General features: G+C 44.0%; 1 long non-coding RNA gene across 3 annotated transcripts in view; it reads left to right on the forward strand.

The window, feature by feature from the left end:
* The window catches only part of LOC147348612 (uncharacterized), a 197340-nt gene extending 174940 nt beyond the window's left edge, over positions 1-22400 (forward strand). For 2 of the 3 annotated variants that reach the window (XR_015151773.1, XR_015151774.1), the window contains 2 exons: positions 18313-18573; positions 19544-20008. This is a non-coding gene — a long non-coding RNA (uncharacterized LOC147348612). Of the gene's footprint in view, positions 1-18312; positions 18574-19543; positions 20009-21868 lie in introns of those variants that run through there. The other variant, XR_015151776.1, reaches the window with a different exon arrangement.
* The last annotated feature ends 647 nt before the right edge of the window (positions 22401-23047 follow it).

Genomic DNA, 23047 nt, shown 5'->3' on the forward strand with positions numbered 1-23047 from the left:
CCAGAAGAACATTAAACAGCTACATGCATACAGAAACAGAATATAGAATATACATTTCTAATTTAACTTTGGTATAAGTCACAACTTCTCTAGACCTGTTTTTACATGATGAAAGGAGAGTTTATCATTAGAAGAAAGAACACAAGTAAACCCGTTTCTATTTCAGACCTGTCAGGGGAGTCAGGCCCCAAGTCTTTCACAAACCAGGAGCTGTTTCCCCTTCTCCTCCTGAATCTTAGCTCCATTCCCCTCTAGCTCTTTACTTACTAATAGAACCGGACAGTAGGGTTAATAACCACCACTGATTCCTATTCTGGACCCGAAATAGGTGTATAAGGTTCAGAGGGTGGATTTACTTGCTCCGTGAGGCACACAGAATCCAGGAGTGGTTGAACTTGAACTTCAACCCATGTTTTCAAGCTCCAGAACCATAATCTCAACCACTGAACTATGCTGTCCCAAAGTAGCCTGGTGGTTCTCCAACATTTTTTCAGCACTGAAACTTTTTAACTGATATCTTCCATAAAATTGCAAAAATAGGGCTGCCCTGGGTAAGAAGGAACCCAGGTCTCATTTGCTTGGCCTCATTTACAAGCCTGGGTTGGCCCCATGCTGCTTTCACAGAACACTGAGCTGCAGGAAGTAGGAGAGGAAACCACTACATTCCCATGACTACACTGACCTTGATGGAGCACAACCTACCTTGCCTCCTCTCCAGAGTCTCTGGGTGAAGACCAAGCAGTCAGGGTCCACAAGAGCAGAGGCCCAAGAGTGTGAGTCACAGCGTAAGTAGCAGTGTCAACAGTCAAAGGCCGATAGAGCTGCCCTATTTTAATACTTCCGCAGCGCTGCAGAAGGGTTATCAAGAGACAAGCAGTGTCTGCATTTTCTCTGCCTTCACAATGGACATGATAAGGGATTTGGAAACTCATTTCCCCTGTTCTTCTCTGCCAAGTAAAAATCAGAGTTATACTGAATAAAAATTGAATACCCTATGTGGCTGGTTTGGTAATCATTAATGCATCCTTAATATCTAGCTATGTCTGCTGGTCATACCAAAATCTGCTTTTAGATCTTTCAGTTCAGTTCAGTTCAGTTGCTCAGTTGTGTGTGACTATTTGTGGCCCCATGGACTGCAGCACACCAGGCTTCCCTGTCCTTCATCATCTGGAGCTTGCTCAAACTCATGTCCATTGAGTCAGTGATGCCATCCAACCATCTCATCCTCTGTCATCCCCTTCTCCTCTCGTCTTCAGTCTTTCCTAGCATCAGGGTCTTTTCCAGTGAGTCAGTTCTTCACATCAGGTGGCCAAAATATTGGGAGTTTCAGCTTCAGTATCAGTCCTTCCAATGAATATTCAGGACTGATTTCCTTTAGGATGGACTGGTTGGATCTCCCTGCTGTCCAAGGGACTCTCAAGAGTCTTCTCCAACACCACAGTTCAAAAGCATCAATTCTTCACCGCTCAGCTTTCTTTATAGTCCAACTCTCACATCCATACATAACTCATGGAAAAACCATAGCTTTGACTAGACGGACCTTTGTTGGCAAAGTAACATCTCTGCTTTTTAGTATGCTGTCTAGGTTGGTCACAGTTTTTCTTCCAAGAAGCAAACAACTTTTAATTTCATGTCTGCAGTCACCATCTACAGTGATTTTGGAGCCCCCCAAATAAAGTCTTTAACTGTTTCCCCATCTATTCGCCATGAAGTGATGGGACCAGATGCCATGATCTTAGTTTTCTGAATGTTGAGTTTAAAGCCAGCTTTTTCACTCTCCTCTTTCACTTTCATCAAGAGGCTCTTTAGTTCCTCTTTGCTTTCTGCCATAAAGGTGGTATCATCTGCATATCTGAGGTTATTGATATTTCTCTTGGCAATCTTGATTCCAGCTTGTGCTTCTTCCAGCCCAGAGTTTCTCATGATGTACTCTGCATATAAGTTAAACAAGCAGGGTGACAATATACAGCCTTGATGTACTCCTTTCCCTATTTTGAACCTTTCTGTTGTTCCATGTCCAGTTCTAACTGTTGCTTCCTGACCTACATACAGATTTCTCAAGAGGCAGGTCAGGTGGTCCGGTATTCCCATCTCTTTAAGAATGCTCCAGAAATAACTCATGCTTTAATAGAATCTGACATGTCAGTGTCCTAGTGAAGAATATTGCTTTCATTGTCTCTTGCCTTCTGAAATTCCTCAGTCCACTGGGGACCAGTGTATTTATAGTACCCACAAATTGTTTTTAAATTTCAACTGTTGAGTTAGGTGTGCTTGAAGGACTTGTGAGCACAGAACCACAGAGACACTACCTAGTTGGCCCCAGCAGCACTTATCATCAGATAAATGGGAGAAGAGAATTTATCTTGACTGCAGGGGTAAAACTCATAGTGCATAAGCAATCCAAGCAGATGAGGGTTAGCAATGAACATGCAGAAGAAACTGATGTTGGTGAGTAAAGAGAAGGAGGCCAGAAGCTTCCCATAAGAAGTATAACCTAATCAGAACCCTGGCAACTTGAATGGGATTTAAAAGCATGTCCAAAAGAAGTTTGCCTTCTTGGCTCTATGGTGGTGTGGTAATGGAGTGAGAGCGCTTGGAGCAAGTTCCTAGAACTTTTGGCCACAGTAGAGTGTAAATTATGCAACAATCAAATTCATTTATTGGTTTTATTTAAGCTGAGTTTTTCATTTTGGACTTTTTTCTTTTTCACATTTTCAAATACTTCAACCACATGTAAAATCTTCTTTGAAAATGACCTATCAACCAGCATCGTTACAAGTACATGTGGGCACAGCATACTTAGCGCAGGATCCTGTACGCACATCAGCTCTTCCATTTGCTGCGTAAGACGTTTCTGTTTCCTAATGCAGAACACCCTTCTCTGAGCTCGCCTACTTGGGACTGCTGATGAACATGGAGGCAGTTTTCAATTTGGGGCTGCTACACATACAGCTACTATGAACGTGTGTAACAGATCTTTGTTTGAACATAAGCTTTCTTCTCTCTGGAGTAAATACCTAGGGGTGATATACGCCTGGACTTTTATAGTAGATGCATATTGAAGTTTCTTAAAAACTGCTCAACTCTTTCCCAAAGTGACTGTACCATCTTATATCCTCATCAGTAGTGTGGGATTTCTAGTTGTTCTACATCCTCACCAACATTTAGTATGTTTGTTATTTATTTATTTTTCTTTTATTATACTATTTATTTTTTTTCCTGGTGATTCTCATGCCTTTTAAGGATTGGCCTTCTTCACATCTTCACCTTCCCCCAACCTCTGCAGTATAGTTTCTATTCAGTCAAGTCCTCCTTCCGCTGGAAATGACTTCTAAGAGCTCCCCATCCTTACTGTCCTGACCTGGATCCACTTCCCAGGCCACACCACTGTCCTCTGGAAGCTTCTATCCTACTGGGTGGGGCTCCCTGGCTCCCGGGCCCTCCACCTTCCTTTCTTGCTTTGCCTGAGTACAGACCTAAGTAACTTTCAATGAGAGAACAATGATAGATAGAATTTCTGAATCCTCACACATGTGAAATGTTTTCGTCTTGCCTTCATACCTTATATACTTTGATAGTTTGATTGAGCAGAGAAATGTTGGCTCAAAGTTATTTTCCTTTAGAACTCAAAAACCATCTATCATCTTTTAGCATCCTCTGTAGCTAATGATATTTCATTATATTATTTCAAATCCATTCTTATTTTCAGAAAGAACCTTTCTGCATCCTTGGTTTTCTGAAATGTCCCCAAGAATGTGTCTGAGCCTGGGTGCTGTTCATGATACTAAGAACTCAATAGACTGTTTCAATCTGAACACTTTTGTTCCTTTAATCTGGAAAGTCCTCAATCTCAATTTTGTATAATTCCTTCCACTCTGATTAGTTGATTCCTATTAATCACATTTTGGATCTCATCCATTTTTCCCTCCAGGTATTTTGTTATTTTCTCCTGTATATTTTGTCTCTTTTGTAGTATGGTTTTCCATTTTAGTCACTCAAAGGAATAGAGGTATATCATATTTTAATTTGTATTTTTTTAATGAATACTGATGTTATATGTTTCTCTTTTCTTTTACTTTTAACCAATCTATTTCTTAATATGTGAAGTTGGTATCTAAAGGCAGCATTTATCTAATATCTTCATAATAACTTTGCAACTTTTATGTCAGTTTGAAATTACTCCAAAATTAGAAGTTTATGTTTTTTGTTTGTTTTATTTTATTTTTTAACTTTGCAATATTGTATTGGTTTTGCCATATATCAAAATGAATCCACCACAGGTATACATGTGTTCCCCATCCTGAACCCTCCTCCCTCTTCCCTCCCCATACCATCCCTCGGGATCATCCCAGTGCACCAGCCCCAAGCATCCAGTATTGTGCATCGAACCTGGACTGGTGACTCGTTTCATATATGATATTATACATGTTTCAGTGCCATTCTCCCAAATCATCCCACCCTCTCCCTCTCCCACAGAGTCCAAAAGACTGTTCTATACATCAGTGTCTCTTTTGCTGTCTCGTATACAGGGTTATGTTTTTAAAAAGACTTAAATACTAGAGAAAAGATATTTTATATTTACTCATTTCCAGTGCTGTTCATTTCTTTGTGCAGATCTACATTCACTTCTCATATAATTTTCCTCTTGTCTGAAGTTCTTCCTTTAACTTTTTTTAAAATTTTATTTTATTTTTAAACTTTACAATATTGTATTGGTTCTGCCATACATCGAAATGCATCTGCCACAGGCATACATGTGTTCCCCATCCTGAACCCTCACTGTTCTGTTGGTGATGAATTAATTCAACTTTTGTTTGAAACCATCTTTATTTCACCCTCAATTTTTTGGATAATTCTTCAGGGTATAGATTCTCAGTTGAATCTTTTTTCATTACTCTAAATGTGTTGTTCTAGTATTTCCTCATTTGAGTTGTTTCTAATCAGAAATATCATCATTATGTTATGCTGTGGTGTAGTTTTCTTCAGGTTACTTGTACTTGGATATCAATAAGATTCTCAGATCTGCGGATTAATATTTTCAATTAAACGTGAGTTTTGAGCCACTACTTCTAATTGTCTTTTCACCACTGCTTATTTTTAGGGACTCTAATTATTCGTCCATTAGGTCACATCTTAAAATTATCTCATTGATGATTTTTAATTTATTTTTAAATTCTTTTTTCTCAGTCCCATTTTGAATACTCTCTATTGATGTCATCAAGTTCACTAATCATTTCTTCTGCAATGTCCCATGTACCATTAATCCTATTCCACTTTTCTATATGTTTTACATAAATTGCCTTTCCCTCACCTCTGGATTATACCCAATGATATTGCTAATGATTTTTTATACATTAAATATTTCTTATATTTTTATAGCAGTTCCTTAAATTGGCAATTTCTTCCACATTTCATGGATTCTGAGAAGCAAGTAGGGGGTGATATTAATAGTGTCTGTGTTTTACAGGTAAAGTAAATGAGAAATCAAGTGAGACTGCCAAGGTGTCTAGTGAGTGGAAATCACTGTGGTTGATCATAATCATTTATCTTTTCTTATATGATCGTATTTAATCTGGAACCATTTCTTATTTTTAAATTTGGTTGTTTTGGGTTACATAGACATATATTACATTATAGATGGATATTCAGTTCAGTTCAGTTCATTTCAGTCGCTCAGTCGTGTCCGACTCTTTGTGACTCCATGAATCGCAGCACACCAGGCCTCCCTGTCCGTCACCAACTCCCAGAGTTCACCCAAACTCATGTGCATCGAGTCGGTGATGCCATCCAGCCACCTCATCCTCTGTTGTCCCCTTCTCCTCCTGCCCCCAATCCCTCCCAGTATCAGAGTCTTTTCCAAGGAGTCAACTCTTCGCATGAGGTGCCCAAAGTATTGGAGTTTCAGCCTCAGCATCAGTCCTTCCAGTGAACACCCAGGACTGCTCTCCTTTAGGATGGACTGGTTGGATCTCCTTGCAGTCCAAGGGATTCTCAAGAGTCTTCTCCAGCACCACAGTTCAAAAGCACCAATTCTTCGGCGCTCAGCTTTCTTCACAGTCCAACTCTCACGTCATGACCACATACATGACCACAGGAAAAACCATAGCCTTGATTAGATGGACCTTTGTTGGCAAAGTAATGTCTCTGCTTTTGAATATGCTATCTAGGTTGGTCATAACTTGCCTTCCAAGGAGTAAGCGTCTTTTAATATCATGGCTGCAGTCACCATCTGCAGTGATTTTGGAGCCCCCAAAAATGAAGTCTGACACTGTTTCCACTGTTTCCTCATCTATTTCCCATGAAGGAATGGGACTAGATGCCATGATCTTAGTTTTCTGAATGTTAAGCTGTAAGCCAACTTTTTAACTCTCCTCTTTCACTTTCATCAAGAGGCTCTTTAGTTCCTCTTTGCTTTCTGCCAAAAGGGTAGTGTCATCTGCATATCTGAGGTTATTGATATTTCTCCCGGCAATCTTGATTCCAGCTTGTGCTTCTTCCAGCCCAGCATTTCTCATGATGTACTCTGCATAGAAGTTAAACAATCAGGGTGACAATATACAGCCTTGATGAACTCCTTTTCCTATTTGGAACCAGTCTGTTGTTCCATGTTCAGTTCTAACTCCTTTTCCTATTTGGAACCAGTCTGTTGTTCCATGTTCAGTTCTAACTCTTGCTTCCTGACCTGCATATAGGCTTCTCAAAAGGCAGGTCAAGTGGTCTGGTATGCTCATTTCTTTCAGAATTTTCCACAGTTTGTTGTGATCCACACAGTCAAAGGCTTTGGCATAGTCAATAAAGCAGAAATAGATGTTTTTCTGGAACTCTCTTGCTTTTTCAATGATCCAACGGATGTTGGCAATTTGATCTCTGGTTCCTCTGCCTTTTCTAAAACCAGCTTGAACATCAGGAAGTTCACGGTTCACATATTGCTGAAGCCTGGCTTGGAGAATTTTGAGCATTACTTTACTAGCGTGTGAGATGAGTGCAATTGTGTGGTAGTTTGAGCATTCTTTGGCATTGCCTTTCTTTGTGATTGGAATGAAAACTGACCTTTTCCAGTGCTGTGGCCACTGCTGAATTTTCCAAATTTGCTAGCATATTGAGTGCAGCACTTTCACAGCATCATCTTTCAGGATTTGAAATAGTTCAACTGGAATTCCATCACCTCCACTAGCTTTGTTCATAGTGATGCTTCCTAAGGCCTACTTGACTTCACATTCCAGGACGCCTGGCTCAAGATGGATATTAAATATATTATATTACATTACTATTTACCAAGTTGTAAAGATACATCAATTCCTTTGTTTGTAACCCTATCTGAATTACTTTGCTGACAAAGGTCTGTCAGCAAAGGTCTGACAAAGGTCTGTCCAAGCTATGGTTTTCCAGTGGTCATGTGTGGATGTGAGAGTTGGACCGTAAAGAAGGCTGAGTGCCAAAGAAGTGATGTTTTTGAACTATAGTGTTAGAGAAGACTCTTGAGAGTCCCTTGGACTGCACTAAGATCAAGCCAGTCAATCGTAAAGGAAATAAACCCTGAATGTTCATTGGAAGGACTGATGCTGAAGCTGAAGCTCCAATACTTTGGCCACCTGATGCAAAGAGCCAACTCATTAGAAAAGACCCTGATGCTGGGAAATATTGCAGGCAGGAGAAGAAGGGGGGATAGACGATGAGATGGTTGGGTGGCATCACCGACATGAGTTGAGCAGCTCCAGGAGATGGTGAAGGACAGGGAATCCTGGCATGCTGCAGTCCATGGGGTCGCAAAGAATTGGACATGACTGAGTGAACAACAACAATCTGAATTCTAGCCAGTGATTTTTTCAGGAAATGTGAAACCAGGAAACAATATGCTAGGTTTCTTCTGTAAATACTGATGAATATTAGTCACATAAGTGACTGAGAGGTACTCACACAACCAAAACGAAGTATAGGAGAGCTTGATTGATTGGGGAAATTACCTGCTACTAGGCCCAGCTCTCTCATTAACTCACTTTCATGCCCACCTCCTTTCCTTATGCAGATAATAAAAGAGGAAAATCTAGTTCAGTAAATATTTATCAGGGGCTTACTATGAGCGAAACATTGACACATGACTTTTGATTTAAACCTCACCACAGTCCAGACGTCCCATTATGTAGGAGAGAGAACCAATATCAAAGAGATAAGAAGGGGCAAAAGGAGAAAAGGAAAGATATACCCATCTGAATATAGAGTTCCAAAGAATAGCAAGGAGAGATAAGAAAGCCTTCCTAGGTGATCAGTGCAAAGAAATAGAGGAAAACAATAGAATGGGAAAGACTAGAGATCTCTTCAAGAAAATTAGAGATACCAATGGAACATGTCATGCAAATATGGGCTCAATGAAGGACAGAAATAGTATGGACCTAACAGAAACAGAAGATACTAAGAAGAGGTGGCAAGAATACACATAAGAACTATACAAAAATATCTTCATGACCCAGATAATTACAATGGTGTGATCACTGACCTAGAGCCAGACATCCTGGAATGTGAAGTCAAGTGGGCCTTAGAAAGCATCACTACGAACAAAGCTAGTGGAGGTGATGGAATTCCAGTTGAGCTATTTCAAATTCTGAAAGATGATGCTATGAAAGTGCTGCACTCAATATGCCAGCAAATTTGCAAAATTCAGCAGTGGCCACAGGACTGGAAAAGGTCAGTTTTCATTCCAATCCCAAAGAAAGGCAATGCCAAAGAATGTTCAAACTACCTCACAATTGCACTCATCTCACACGCTAGTAAAGTAATGCTCAAAATTCTCCAAGCCAGGCTTCAGCAATACATGAACCATGAACTTCCAGATGTTCAAGCTGGTTTTAGAAAAGGCAGAGGAACCAGAGATCAAATTGCCAACATCCGTTGGATCACTGGAAAAGCAAGAGTTCCAGGAAAGCATCTGTTTCTACTTTACTGACTTTGCCAAAGCCTTTGACTGTGTGAATCACAACTGTGGAAAATTCTGAAAGAGATGGGCATACCATACCACCTCACCTGCCTCTTGAGAAATCTGTATGCAGGTCAGGAAGCAACAGTTAGAATTGGACATGGAACAACAGACTGGTTCCAAATAGGGAAAGGAATATGTCAAGGCTGTATATTGTCACCCTGCTTGTTTAACTTATATGCAGAGTACATCATGAGAAACACTGGCCTGGATGAAGCACAAGCTAGAATCAAGATTGCCAGGAGAAATATCAATAACCTCAGATATGCAGATGGCACCACCCTTATGGCAGAAGGCAAAGAGGAACTAAAGAGCCTCTTGATGAAAGTGAAAGAGGAGAGTGAAAAAGTTGGCTTACAGCTTAACATTCAGAAAACTAAGATCATGGCATCTGGTCCCATCACTTCATGGTGAATAGATGGGGAAACAGTGAAAGACTTTATTTGGGGGGGCTCCAAAATTACTGTAGATGGTGACTGCAGACATGAAATTAAAAGTCACTTGCTTCTTGGAAGAAAAACTGTGACCAACCTAGATAGCATACTAAAAAGCAGAGATATTACTTTGCCAACAAAGGTCCGTCTAGTCAAAGCTATGGTTTTTCCATGAGTCATGTATGGATGTGAGAGTTGGACTATAAAGAAAGCTGAGTGGTGAAGAATTGATGCTTTTGAACTGTGGTGTTGGAGAAGACTCTTGAGAGTCCCTTGGACAGCAGGGAGATCCAACCAGTCCATCCTATAGGAAATCAGTCCTGAATATTTATTGGAAGGACTGATGTTGAAGCTGAAACTCCAAAATTTTGGCCACCTGATGTGAAGAACTGACTTACTGGAAAAGACTCTGATGCTGGGAAAGACTGAAGATGCGAGGAGAAGGGGATGACAGGATGAAATGGTTGGATGGCATCACCAACTCAATGGACATGGGTTTGGGTAAACTTCGGGAGTTGGTGATGGACAGGGAGGCATGGCATGCTGCAGTCCTTGGGATCGCAAAGAGTCCGACATGACTGAGCAACTGAACTGAACTTGAGAAGGGGCAAGGCAGGGTCATGTTCCTTTCTGTGTAAAAAGCCCTGCTTGCTATTAAGGAACCGGTAAAGATGAAAGAGAATTCTTCTCCTCAGGTTGCTTTCAAAATAGCAGAAGTGAACAGATGCACAGTCAGCGAGCAGGGAGGCACCAGTTAATAAGGAGAAGCAAGTGCTGCAAGAAATGATGCTGAAGGCAAGGGAAACACGTCAGAGGGAGAAATCACTTCTGCCTCCCATGGGTGGGTGAGGGTCAGGTGCTGATTTATCTTGAGAGTGAACTTTAATTTATGTATCTAAGGGAGATGATGATTTTTTATAAGCAGAGATATTAATTCTGGATGCAAGTATCATCAGTAAGCATCACTGTACACAGTGATGATAAAACTTGGAGTGTGTGCAGGACTCAACCAGCAGGTCGGTGTGGATGGAACACAAGCCCTGGTGACTCAGAGTGTCCCCTCCAGACCTGCTCCATCCCTGTTAGCAGGGAGGTCCCTAGAAATGCAGGCTGTTGGGTCCCACTCCAAATGGATTGCAGTCTGCACAGGTGATTCATGTGCAGAAGGAATAAAGGCAAGTCACACAGAAAGGTAGCTTCTGATCAGATCCATAGAAGCTGCAGGATGTATTGATTAGATGAGGCCGTGGCATACGACCCAGCAATCCACTGCTGGGCATACACACTGAGGAAACCAGAATTGAAAGAGATACGTGTACCGCCATGTTCATTGCAGCTGCTGCTGCTAAGTCACTTCAGTCGTGTCCGACTCTGCAACCCCATAGACGGCAGCCCACCAGGCTCCCCTGTCCCTGGGATTCTCCAGGCAAGAACAGTGGAGTGGGTTGCCATTTCCTTATCCAATGGGTGAAAGTGAAAAGTGAAAGTGAAGTTGCTCAGTGTCCAATTCCTAGGGACCCTATGGACTGCAACCTACCAGGCTCTTCCATCCATGGGATTTTCCAGGCAAGAGTACTGGAGTGGGTTGCCATTGCCTTCTCCAGTTCATTGCAGCACTTTTTACAATAGCTAGGACATGGAAACAACCTAGATGTCTATCGGCAGACGAATGGATAAAAAAGTAGTGGTACATGTACACAATGGAATATTACTCAGCTATTAAAAAGAACACATTTGAATGAGTTCTAATGAGGTGGATGAAACTGGAGCCCATTATACAGAGTGGATTAATTTAGAAAGAAAAACACCGATATAGTATATTAATGAATATATATGGAATTTAGAAAGATGGTAATGATGACCCTATATGTGAGACAGCAAAAGAGACACAGATATAAAGAACAGACTTTTGGACTCTGTGGGAGAAGGTGAGGGTGGGATGTTTTGAGAGAACAGCATTGAAACATGTATATTACCATATGTGAAATAGATCACCAGTCCAAGTTTGATGCATGAAACAGGGCACTCAAAGCCGGTGCACTGGGAATACCCAGAGGGATGGGATGGGGAGGGAGGTGGGAGGGGGTTTCGGGATGGGGGACACATGTACACCCATGGCTGGTTCATGTCAATGTATGGCAAAAACCACCACAATATTGTAAAATAAGTAGCCTCCAATTAAAATGAATAAATTGATTAAAAAAAAAAAAGATGAGGTCTTGGAGCAAGACAGGGTGTCCATGTCTGCTCTGCCTTCAGCTCCATCACTTTCCAGCTGTGGGACCTCTGGAAAAGTTACTTCAACTATATCTAAGTTACCTGTGGCCTCATAAGATTTTTTTTTAATGTACTTTATTTATTTAGATCCGTTTCCAGTTCACAGCCAAACCCAGGGGAAAGGACAGAGAGTTCCCATTCACCCGGTACCCCCACACACCTTCAGCATCCTCCGTTACTGACATCCCCAACCCGAGTGGGGCTGTGTTGTAGCTGATGAACCTACATTGACTCATCATCACCCAAAGTCCATAGTTTGCAGTAGGGTTCACCCTTTGTCATCCAGTCTAATGCGTTTAGATAAATGTGTAATTATAGGTATCCGTCACTATGGTATCACGTTCCCAACCTGAAAAATCACCTAAAAACGTGCTGTGCCTTTCCATCTCTTCTCCTGAATCCCTGGCAACTGCTGATCTTTTACTGTCCCGAGAATTTGCCTTTTTACAGAAAGTATTATAGTTGGAATCATACAATATATACCCATGTCAGATTGGCTTCTTTCACTTAGTAATATGCATTTTTTTAAAGCTTCTTTGCATGGCTTGATAGCTCATTTCTTTTTAATGCTGAATAATATGTTTTTAAATTGTGATTCTGGAGAAGACTCTTGAGAGTCCCTTGGACAGCAAAGAGATCAAACCAGTGACTCCTAAAGGAAGTGAACCATGAATATTCACTGGAAGGACTGATGCTGAGGCTGAAGCTCCAAACTTTGGCCACCTGATGTGAAGAGCTGCCTCATTGGAAAACACCCTGATGCTGGGAAAGATTGAAGGCAAAAGGAGAAGGGGGCAGCAGAGAATGAGATGGTTGGATAGTGTCACTGACTCAATGGACGTGAATCTGAGCAAACTCCAGGAGATAGTGAAGTGCAGAGGAGCCTGGCGTGCTGCAGTCCATGGGGCCACAAAGAGTCGGACACGACTGAGCGACTGAACAACAACAGCAGCAATATTCCATTGTCTAGATGTATCACAGGCTATTTATCCATTCACACCCTGGAGGGTATCTTGGTTACTTCTAGGTTTGGTAATTGTCAATAAAACTGCTCCAAATATCCAGGTGCAAGTCTTTCCTTAATATGTTTTTTTTAGTTTTAATATTTTTTCTTGAAGTATAGTTGATTTACAATGCCGTATTAATTTCTGCTATACAGCAAAGTGATCCAGTTATACATATTCTTTAAAAAAAATACTCATTTCCAAATACTCAGTATGGTTTATCATAGAACATTGAGTAGAGTCCTCTATGCTATAAAGTAGGACCTTGTTTATCCACTCTGTATATAAAAGTTTATATATGCTAACTCCAACCTTCTACTCCGTCACTCCTCCAAACCCCTCCCCCTTGGCAACTGCCAGTCTATTTTCCATCCATAATTCTGTTTCTGTTTCATAGATAGGTTCATTTGTGTTGTATTTTAGGTTCCACATATAAGTGTTATCCTATAATATTGGTCTTTCTCTTTCTGACTTAACTTCGCTTAGTGTGATAATCCCTAGGTCTGTCCATGTTGCCCCAAATGGCATCATTTTGTTCTTATTATGGCTCAGTAATATTCCACTGAATGTGTGTAACACATCTTCTTTATCCATTCATCAAAACTAGTGGTATTCTGGACTCAGGCAGACCAAAGATAATTATATGGAATTAAATGAACTGCTGAATGTGGTCATAATCTTGTGACTTGTCTCTCATATTCCTGGCTTCTTTATTTATTTGTTTTTCACTGTGCTGGTCTTTGTTGCTGCCTCTGGACTTTCTGTAGTCGCAGGGTGTGGGGCTACTCTCTAGTCGCAGTGCACAGGCGTTTCAGTGCAGTTTGGTCTCTTGTTGCAGAGCCCGGCTCAGGGCACATGGGCTTCAGCAGTTGCAGCACACTGGCTCAGTAGTTTGGTGCATGGGCTTACTTGCTCTGCAACATGTGAAATCTTCCTGGACCAGGGATCGAACTCTTGTCTCCTGCATTGGCAGGCCATTTGTTAACCACTTTACCACCAGAGAAATCCATTGCTGGCTTCTGATCTTTGTTTTTAAAATATAGAAAAGCCCTCTTCCTCACACTACTCATGATTTACAACAATTTGGTAATTTACACCTGTGGGTAAAATTAAAATATTTTTCTTTTTTTTCTGTCTGGTTCTTCCAGAAATTGGAGACCCTTGTTCTAAACAACCTTATCAGGTGAATGGGAAAGGCTATCGCTTGGCATGTGCAGGAATCTATTAATAGATATTTTGTTGTTATTGTTCAGTCACTAAGTCATGTCCAACTCTTTGAGACCCCATGGACTGCAGCATGCCAGGCTCCTCTGTGCTTCACTATCTCCTGGAGTTTGCTCATATTCATGTCCACTGAGTCGTGATGCTGTCTATCCCCTCATCCTCTGCCACCCCCTTCTCTTTTTCCCTTCAGTCTTTCCCAGCACCAAGGTCTTTTCCAGTGAGTCAGCTCTTTATATCAGGTGGCCAAAGGATTGTAGCTTCAGCATCAGTCTTTTCAATGAATGTTCAGGGTTGATTTCCTTTAGGATTGACTGGTTTGATCTCCATGGGACTCTCAAGCATCTTTTGCAGCACCACAATTTGAAAGCATCAATTCTTCAGCGCTCAATCTTCTTTATCGTCTCTCACATCCATACATGACTACTGGAATAACTATAGTTTGACTATATGGACTTTTGTCAGCAAAGTGATGTCTCTGCTTTTTAGTAAGCTGTCTAGATTTGTCACAGCTTTCCTTACCAGGAGCAAGCGTCTTTGATTTTCATTTCTAAACTCACCCTCCACAGTGAGTTTAGAAGCCAAGAAAATAAAGTCTGTCACTGCTTCCACTTTTTCCCTTTCTCTTTGCCATGAAGTGATGGGACTGGATGCCATGAATCTTTGTTTTTTGAATGTTGAGTTTCAAGCCAGCTTTTTCACTCTTCCCTTTCACTTTCATCAGGTGGCTCTTTAGTTCCTCTTCACTTTCTGCCATAAGGGTGGTGTCATCTGCATATCTGAGGTTGTTGATACTTCTCCCAGCAATCATGATTCCAGCTTGTGATTCATACAGCCCGGCATTTTACATGATGTACTCTGCATAGAAGTTAAATAAGCAGGGTGACAATATAGAGCCTTGGTGTACTCCTTTCCTTATTTTGAACCAGTCTATTGTTCCATGTCCAGTTCTAATTGTTGCTTCTTGACCCTCATACAGATTTCTCAGGAGGCAGGTAAGGTGGTCTGGCATTCCCATCTCTTCTAAGAATTTTCCACAGTTTATTTTGATCTACACAGTCAAAGGCTTTAGGGTATTCAATGAAGCAGAAGTGGATGTTTTTCTGGAATGAAATTGTCTAGATTTTTGGGGGGACCTGAAAAAGAGATAAATGTACCCAATCTGTAGATATCCCAGGCAGAATCTGAAGGCAAGGCAAGCCATTGGCATGGCTTTACTGGCCTTGAGAGGCCTTTAAAAAGTCCAATCTGAGATTCTTAGTAAAAGGTTTCAGTGTAGTCAGTTTGGTTGGGCATTAGTTCGATGTGGCCACTTTGCCTGGTAAATCAATAAAAGCTACTGTTTTCTGCTTTACCCAAAACTCTGTCTCTGTATTCACATTCAGCACTGGTGAAGAGAGGATGAGTTTTGGCGTCAACACCCTAGTCCTCTGCCTATTTCTCTGATAGACTCCTGCTCGTGGTCTGTATCAGATTAAGTCTCTGCAAATGCGATGTCTCTGCAAAACACTTTGGACCCCGCCTACTTTCCTCTGTGCATCTCTTGAACCCAACCAGATTTCTGTCCTAACCAGACTGTGACTTTGTAGACAAGAGTGTCTCACACTGTAATATGTGAAGAAATCCCTGGGGAGACTGGTAAAAAAAAAATGCAGATTCTGTAGGTTTGCAATGGGGTGAAAGTCTGCATTTCTGATAAGCACTCAGGTCTTCATCACACTTTAAGAGCAAGGATCCAGCACTGATTCTCAGACTCCAGCACCAATAAGGAGCATGTGGAAAGCTTGTTCAACCATAGCTTCCCAATCCAACACCCCCACATGCTGAAATTCTGCAAGTCACAAGGTGGCGCCTGAGTGTCTTCATTTCCACCAAGCTCCCAAGGTGTTGCTGCTGCTGCTGGCCCACAGACCTGACCTTGAGTTAACATGAGTTCCAGGTCTTGATTAATGCAACTTTGAAACCCTTAACTGGCAGAGAAAAGGGGTGTTTGATAAGCATGTGAGAAATTAGCTGGATGGGAATCAGTACCAGCATGCATCAGCCGTGTAATTAGAGCTTTCAGAGCAGATAGATGAGTCAGTGGGTGCGTACATACACATGTGACAGTCTGCAGCTTAGAACTGAGGTACAGAGGGTCATAGTCAGCCTCTTCTTTCCTCCCTGCCTTCCCACCAGGCTCAGCCCACAATGGGCCAGTACCCAGTGCTTGCGGGTACTTGGTTCAGGGAGCTGTCATGGTCTGGTTAGCAGCTCTTGGCCCCAGCTTTCATGGGCTCAGTGGCCACACCCTGGGCTCTATACCAGCAGGAACCACCCCCCAGAGATCCTTGTGCTTATGAGCAGGTTGTGGAGGGGTGAAAAGAGGCCATGAGGAGATACAGCACTCCCCCTTTGTCCATAACTACTCAAAACCTGCCCACAGTGTCTCTGCTCTGAGCTTCCTTATTTCTAAGAACTGACGACCGGAAGAGACAGCACTTTTTTCTGTTAGATGTCATCATGCCTGGATGAGCTGCACCATCTCATGGCCGTGAGCAGAGCTGGTCTGTGTGTGCTAGAAACATAGAAGTGCCCTGGGTCCTGGATAAGTCACAGAGCTGTTATTAACCAGCTGTGTGACCATCCTGACTCTATGTTTCTTATGACTCATCCATTCAAAAATGTTTATTGGGGGACTTCCGTGGTGGCCCAGTGGTTAAGACTCCACCCTCCCCAAGCAGGGGGCACAGGTTCCATGCCTGGTAAGGGACCTAAGATCTCACATGCTGCACACCATGGCCAAAACAATGTTTACTGAGCACCTGCTGTGTGAGGCTACAGCAGTGAACAAAACAGGGAACATTCCTCAGGAAGCTGTCATTACATTGAGAGAAACTGGACAGTAACTACGTATTAAATATATGTAACCCAGAAAGTAATAAGTAAATCTGGGAAGGGGGTCATTGACTTCTAAGGTGGGAGAAGAGGAGATTCAATTTTAATAAGATGGTTAGAGAACACCTCCTCAGAAAGCATTGCACGTGTGTAGAAATGAAGGAGGTGAGGGAGCAGGCTTCCTGGGCATGTGGGGGAGGGGCATCTTGGCAGAGGAAACAGCACGTGCAAAGGCCCTGAGGTGGAAAGGCACCTGGCATGTTCAGGGGCACCCTGGGAGGCAGTTTGGCTGGAACGGAGTGAGCAAAGGAGAAACTAATAGATGAAGTCAGAGAGGGGAGGAGGGCAGGCGGTGAACCACCTTGCAGGCCAATGTAAGGACTTGGAGGAGGTGTGCCTGACCTGAAGTAACCCTTGAGGAGTCCCTCCAGCTGCTGTATTGGAAAGAGACTGTGGTCTTAGTTCATTTGGATCAAAGTGGGGCCAGTAGATGAAGTAAGAGGGTATTAGAGTCTTTATATATTTGAAGATGGAGTCAACAAATTCTGCAAAAAGATCACAGGTCAGGTTCAAAAGAGTAGACTCAAGTGTTACTCCAAGGTTTTGGTAGCTTCCATCAGAAGAATGGAGCTGCCATTTACCTCTAGATGTTCATGACAGTGACAAAATTTGGGGAAAAGATCAGGAATTTGATTTGAAATGCTTTTGAGAGACCCAAGTGAAAGCACTGAGCAGAGTATTGGGTATGAGCCTAGATTTGAGGGGTGGGGTGGGCTGGAGATGTACATTAGGGCGTCCTCAGTGTCAACGTGATGTTTGGACCCACGAGAGAATGGTGCCACCAAAGGTGTGACTGTAGATCGGAAAGAGGGGAGGATTCAAGGACCATGCCTGGGGCATGCCAAGGTTAGGAAGTTGGAATATTGAGCAGAAAGCAGTGGGTGTGGAGAAGGGGCTGCCTGCTGCCTGTGAATCATAGAAAAACCAGGGAAAAACTGTGTCCTGCATCCACAGAGGAAGAGTATCAAGAAAAGGGATCAATTATGGTGTAAAATGTGCTGAGCAGTCAGGTCCAGCAAGGCTTGAGAACTGACCATTGCATTTAGCCACCTGGAGGTCACTGGTGAACCTCCCAAAATCATTGGTGGTTAGGGGGAGAGCAGGGTCCAGAAACTTTGGGTGGACTGGAGCTGGATACAAATAAACACAACGCTGTTGAGTATTGTAAAAAGCTGAGCAGAAGTGAAGCAGTAATCATATGAGACTTCCCTGGTGGTCCAGTGGCTGAGACTCTTTGCTCCCAAGGCAGGGGGCCCAGGTTCAATCCCTGGTCGGCGAACTAGATCCCACATGCTGCAACGTACAAACCTCACAGTGAAGATCCCATGTGCCACACCTGCGATTCAGCACAGTGGAATAAATAAACAAAAATTTTTTTTTTTAAAAGAAATGACTCAGTAGTTAAAGACAAAAGTGGAATCAAAGGAGACTGTGCTTGCTTACTTCTTTGTTTGCTTATATGTTTCAGATTAAGTGAGAGCATGAGTGTATACTGATGAGAATAACCCAACAAAGCAGGAAAACTGGTGATATGTTTCAGATTAAGTGAGAGCATGAGTGTATACTGATGAGAATAACCCAACAAAGCAGGAAAACTGGTGAAAACAAAGCAGGAGAAGATGACTAGAACGATGTCCTCGTGCTGATGAAAGAGGATGTGATCCCAGGCAGCGTGGACGAGATGGACTTAGAGCATGGAGAATCCATCCACATGGCAGGAGGGAAGCAGGTAGAAGGGCCAGGGAAGGGTGGATGGGAAGGAGGGAGGTGGGATGTGTAAACAGTCTCTTCTAAGCCTTCTGTCTTCTCACTGACGTGGGGAACAAGGTCATCAGCTAAGACTGAGGATGATGGAGGTGGTGCTGCAGGTTCAGGGAAAAGGCAGAAAGTGTGACATAATGTCTCAGAGGGGGAAAGCTATTGATGGGCATGAGGGACCCTTTGCATGTGGCCATCAGTAATTTAGGGGGGTCCCAGTCAGTTCCATTGTATGGTTTCCTCCAGCCACGTTCAACTTCACAGTGCCAGTGGGGATTCAGATCTGATCAGGACTGGGTTTGTGCCAGGTGGACACAACCAGATCAGAAAAGATTGAAGGCGTTGAGGATGTGTGTACGGGAGGGACTGTGACGATGGCCCCTGGACTCTAAGGTGGAAGTAAGGGCACGAGGAGGCTGAGGGTCAGGAGAAACTGACACATCAGTGGTTACACTGGGGTCAAAGCACCACTGGAGCTGAGATGCTCGAGGCAGTGAGGAGTAAAGGTGGGAGGGGCGTGAGGGGCTGGGGTGTCGGGACCCAAAAACCCCTGGAGCTGAGATGATCGAGGAGTGAGGAGTAAAGGTGGGCGGGGCTCGAGGGGCTGGGGTGTTGGGACCCGAGAACCACTGGAGCTGAGATGCTCGAGGTAGTGAGGAGTAAATGTGGATGGGGCGCAAGGGGCTGGGGTGTCGGGACCTGAGACAGAAAGGACACAGATGTGGATGATGGTAAAATCCCGGGATTAGGGAGGATCAATGGAGTGAGTGGCTAAGGATGGGGCAAGACACGCCCATCAGAGGACAGGAATTCCAGGAACCCCAGGTGAGGCAACTAGAGGAAGCCTGTGCTTTTGCTAGAAGATAAATATGGCTTCAGAGCCCTTCCATCTCAGTACACACTGGCCTTTACAATGTGGCTTTATTTCTTCCCTTGAAAAGGCAGATTCTATTTCCTGACTGCGTTGTTTGTGGCTTGGCTCTGTGACTTGCTGTGAGTGATTGACTGCAGCATAGGTGATCCTCTGTGGCCTCAGAGACTTTTCCTAGAGATGCTTTATAGGTTCTTCTCATGCCTGAGACCGTCCGTCATGCATAAAGCCAGCCTGGCCAACTGGAAGACGAGAGCCACGTGGAAAACTGAGGCACTCCAGTCAGCAAGCAGTGCCCACCATCAGACGTGGGAGTGAGGCTACGTGGGAACATCTGCCTAGCTCACAGAATCATAGAACAATCTCCTTGTGATTTTAAGCCCCAAAGTTTTGAGATTGTTTATTAGGCTGCAAAGACAGAGAGGTATATAGATAGTGAAATGAACAATTGTATAAGAGAACTTTATAGAGTGGTACCAAGCAAGAGCTACCAGCCAAGGTTTTTAGAAAATTAAAGTTTCTTTTTATTTATGTATTCATTGGCCATGCTGGTCTTCATTGCTGATTGGTCTTTCTCTAGCTGTGGTGAGCAGGGGCTACTCTCTCGTTGCAGTGTGCAGGTTTCTCCTTTGAGAGCTTTGCTTGTCACAGAGCACCGGCTCTAGCACGTGGGCTTCGGCAGCTGGGGTAGGGCCAAGAGTTGTGGTGCAGGGGCTAAGTTGCTCTGTAGCATGTGGGATCCTCCTGGACCAGGAATCAAACCCTCTTCCCTGCTGAACAACCAGAAAAGCCCAGAAAATTATAGGTTGTAGTCCTTCTCATTTTTGAGTTATTTTGATGCCTTGCTGTTTATTGTCCAAATGTCCAACCTATACAACTAGGTGTGAATAAGAGAAAATCTACCACCACCCCAAAAAAACTTAAAACTCTCCGAGCTCCAGCATCTACTTGTCATTAATGACTTCCTGCTGTAGCGGGTCAGAAGGCTTCATGGAGGAGGTGTCCTCTTGGGTAATCCAGGCAAGATGAGAGGCATCACCCGGGACATGTCCAACACCCTCTTTTGCTTTGGGAGCAGACCCAGCACAAGGGGGCAGCTGAGCAGAGCAGAGGGACTATTAGACCTTTCCCTGTGGTTTGTCAGGTTGGGGGTTGTACAATTCTCGGGGCATGCAAGAAGCCTGGAGAGGCCAAGTCGGTAGGGAGAGGCAGAGATTAAGGAGAGAGGAGAAATATGGAGTGAGGAAGGGTGGTGAAAAAGGAGACTAGGGAAGGAAATTAGACAAAGAAAACAGGGTAGGAGGGCCTGGGATGAAATGAGGTGATGTGGAGGGGACAGGGGTGGGTTACGTCTGAAGATCCACTCTTGTGCCTCAAAGGCCCTCCTCTTCATCTGTGGGACACTCACCGGCCTTTGGAGTCTGAATGTGACCTGGGAGCAGAAGCCACCTCCCTTTCCCCACATAGAGAGTACATCCCAGGATTAGACAACAGAGAGTTCTCCAAGGTCATGACACTGTATCCCCTCTCTTGGAAATTAATCTGCTGGTGCAGCATTTGAATCTGAAAAGTGTGCCTCATTGACAAGTGGGCTCCCTGGAGCCAAGGAGCCTGGCCTCACCCTGTGTTGGTTACACAAAGCATAAGCTTTCTGGGATGTTGTTGTTGTGACAGGAAAGGAGAAGCAGAAACAGGACTGTGTTAGGACTAGATGTCATGGTGAGACGTAAAAAGGAAGTCTGTGAGATCAAACTGGAGGGACCAGTGGGCCAGGATGGGGCTGACACTGGACGGGGTGCTGAAGCATGGAATCAGAGTCCTAGACAAAGTCAGGGTCAGAATCATGTGGTGTGTGCCTCACTGCTACTCTCTCCGTTTCCACTACAACAGGACCTTTGCCTAAGTGCAGGGTCCTGTGTGCTGGTTGGGAAGAATCTCTTGGGTATGATGTTCAGTGACAAAAGGAAGATGGGGGAAAATGTGTATCATATGCTCACCTGTGTTTTAAAAACAAAAAGACCAAGTGTGTGTGTGTGCAGGTACGTATGTGTGTTTGCACTAACAAGTTTGCCTTTCAGCTTTGAAAGGTCATGGGGCCCTGGGTGTAGGTGACAGGAAGAGGGAACAGAATGGGCCACTGAGCAGCTTCCTCTTTCAGCCTCAAGTTGAAAGCAAAAGAATTCTTCTCAACTCACATCAGGGCCAGCCCAGGTCTCCTAGAGAGAGATCATGTAAAACATTGGGCCAAATGCCTGGTGGAAAACCAGATCCGTGGTTCTCAAACATTCAGTCAAGGGCATACTAAAACACAGAATTTCTGATTCAGTAAGTCTGGGGAGGAGCCCAAATCTCACACCACTAACAAGTTCCCAAGGTACTGATGCTTTTGGTCTAGGGCCCTCACCTTAAGAACCTCCGGTCTGGAAGAAAGCAGACTTTCGAGGAGGAGCTAAGATGGCGGAGGAGTAGGACGGGGAGAACACTTTCTCCCCCGCAAATTCATCAAAAGAACATTTAAACGCCGAGCAAATTCCACAAAACAACTTCTGAATGCCGGCAGAGGACATCAGGCACCCAGAAAAGCAACCCAAGTCTTTGAAAGGAGGTAGGAAAAAATATAAAAGACAAAAAAAGGGACAAAAGAGGGAGGGACGGAGTTCTGACCCGGGAAGGGAGTCTTAAAAAGAGAGAAGTTTCCAAACACCAGGAAACCTCACTGCCGAATCTGTGCCGAGCCTTGGAAGCACAGAGGGCAACATAACAGGGAGGAAAAATAAATAATTAAAACCTGCACATTGCGAGCCCTACAGTAACTCCCCCAGGGGAGAAGCAGCGCAGACGCCTGCATCCGCCATTAGCAAGCGGGGGCTGGGCAGGGAGGCGCGGCGCGGGCTGCATCGCAAGAATCTGGCCTGAATACCCCGAGCGCTATCCGAACGAAATAATTTGGGCTAGCAAACCAGACTGTGGGATATCTACCACGCGAAAAGCCAGCCCTAACCTATGACACCGCCAGGCCCGCGCACGGAACAAAGGACTGAACAGAGATAGCCGGCGGCAGACCATCCCCCTCCGGTGATAGGCAGCCAGAGCCGGAAGGGGACAATCGCAGCCCCAGAGAGACATTATCTATAAAACTGTAAGCAGGCTTCTTTGCTAACTAAAACTTCTTGGGGGTCTGGACGGTCAACATCTACCTGAGAAGGTGTACCAGTGCACAACTAGATAACCGAGCGGTGGGGAGGTGATAAGTCGCAGCAATCACGCACGCAAAACACCTCATCACCTGAGCTGCTCGGATCTGGGAAGGGCACAAAACGCAGGCCCAACCGAGAGTCTGCGCCTCTGAGGACTACCCGAATTCCTGAACCTGAGCGGCTTGGACCTGGGAAGTACAGGCAGCCCAGGGCCGGCCGTGGATGGTTCCCGGCGGAGCAACCTAGAGCCTGAGCAGCGTGGGCAGAGGCTACACGCGCCGTGAACGGGGGGCAGACCCAGTGTGGCTGAGGCACTGCGAGCACACGCCAGTGTTATTTGTTTGCAGCATCCCTCCCTACCTCCCCTCAGTGCGACT

Source organism: Bos grunniens, chromosome 22 (assembly GCF_055505025.1).
Source record: "Bos grunniens cultivar Pamir isolate PY7600 chromosome 22, Bosgru_T2T1.0, whole genome shotgun sequence".
NCBI classification, from domain to species: domain Eukaryota; kingdom Metazoa; phylum Chordata; class Mammalia; order Artiodactyla; family Bovidae; genus Bos; species Bos grunniens.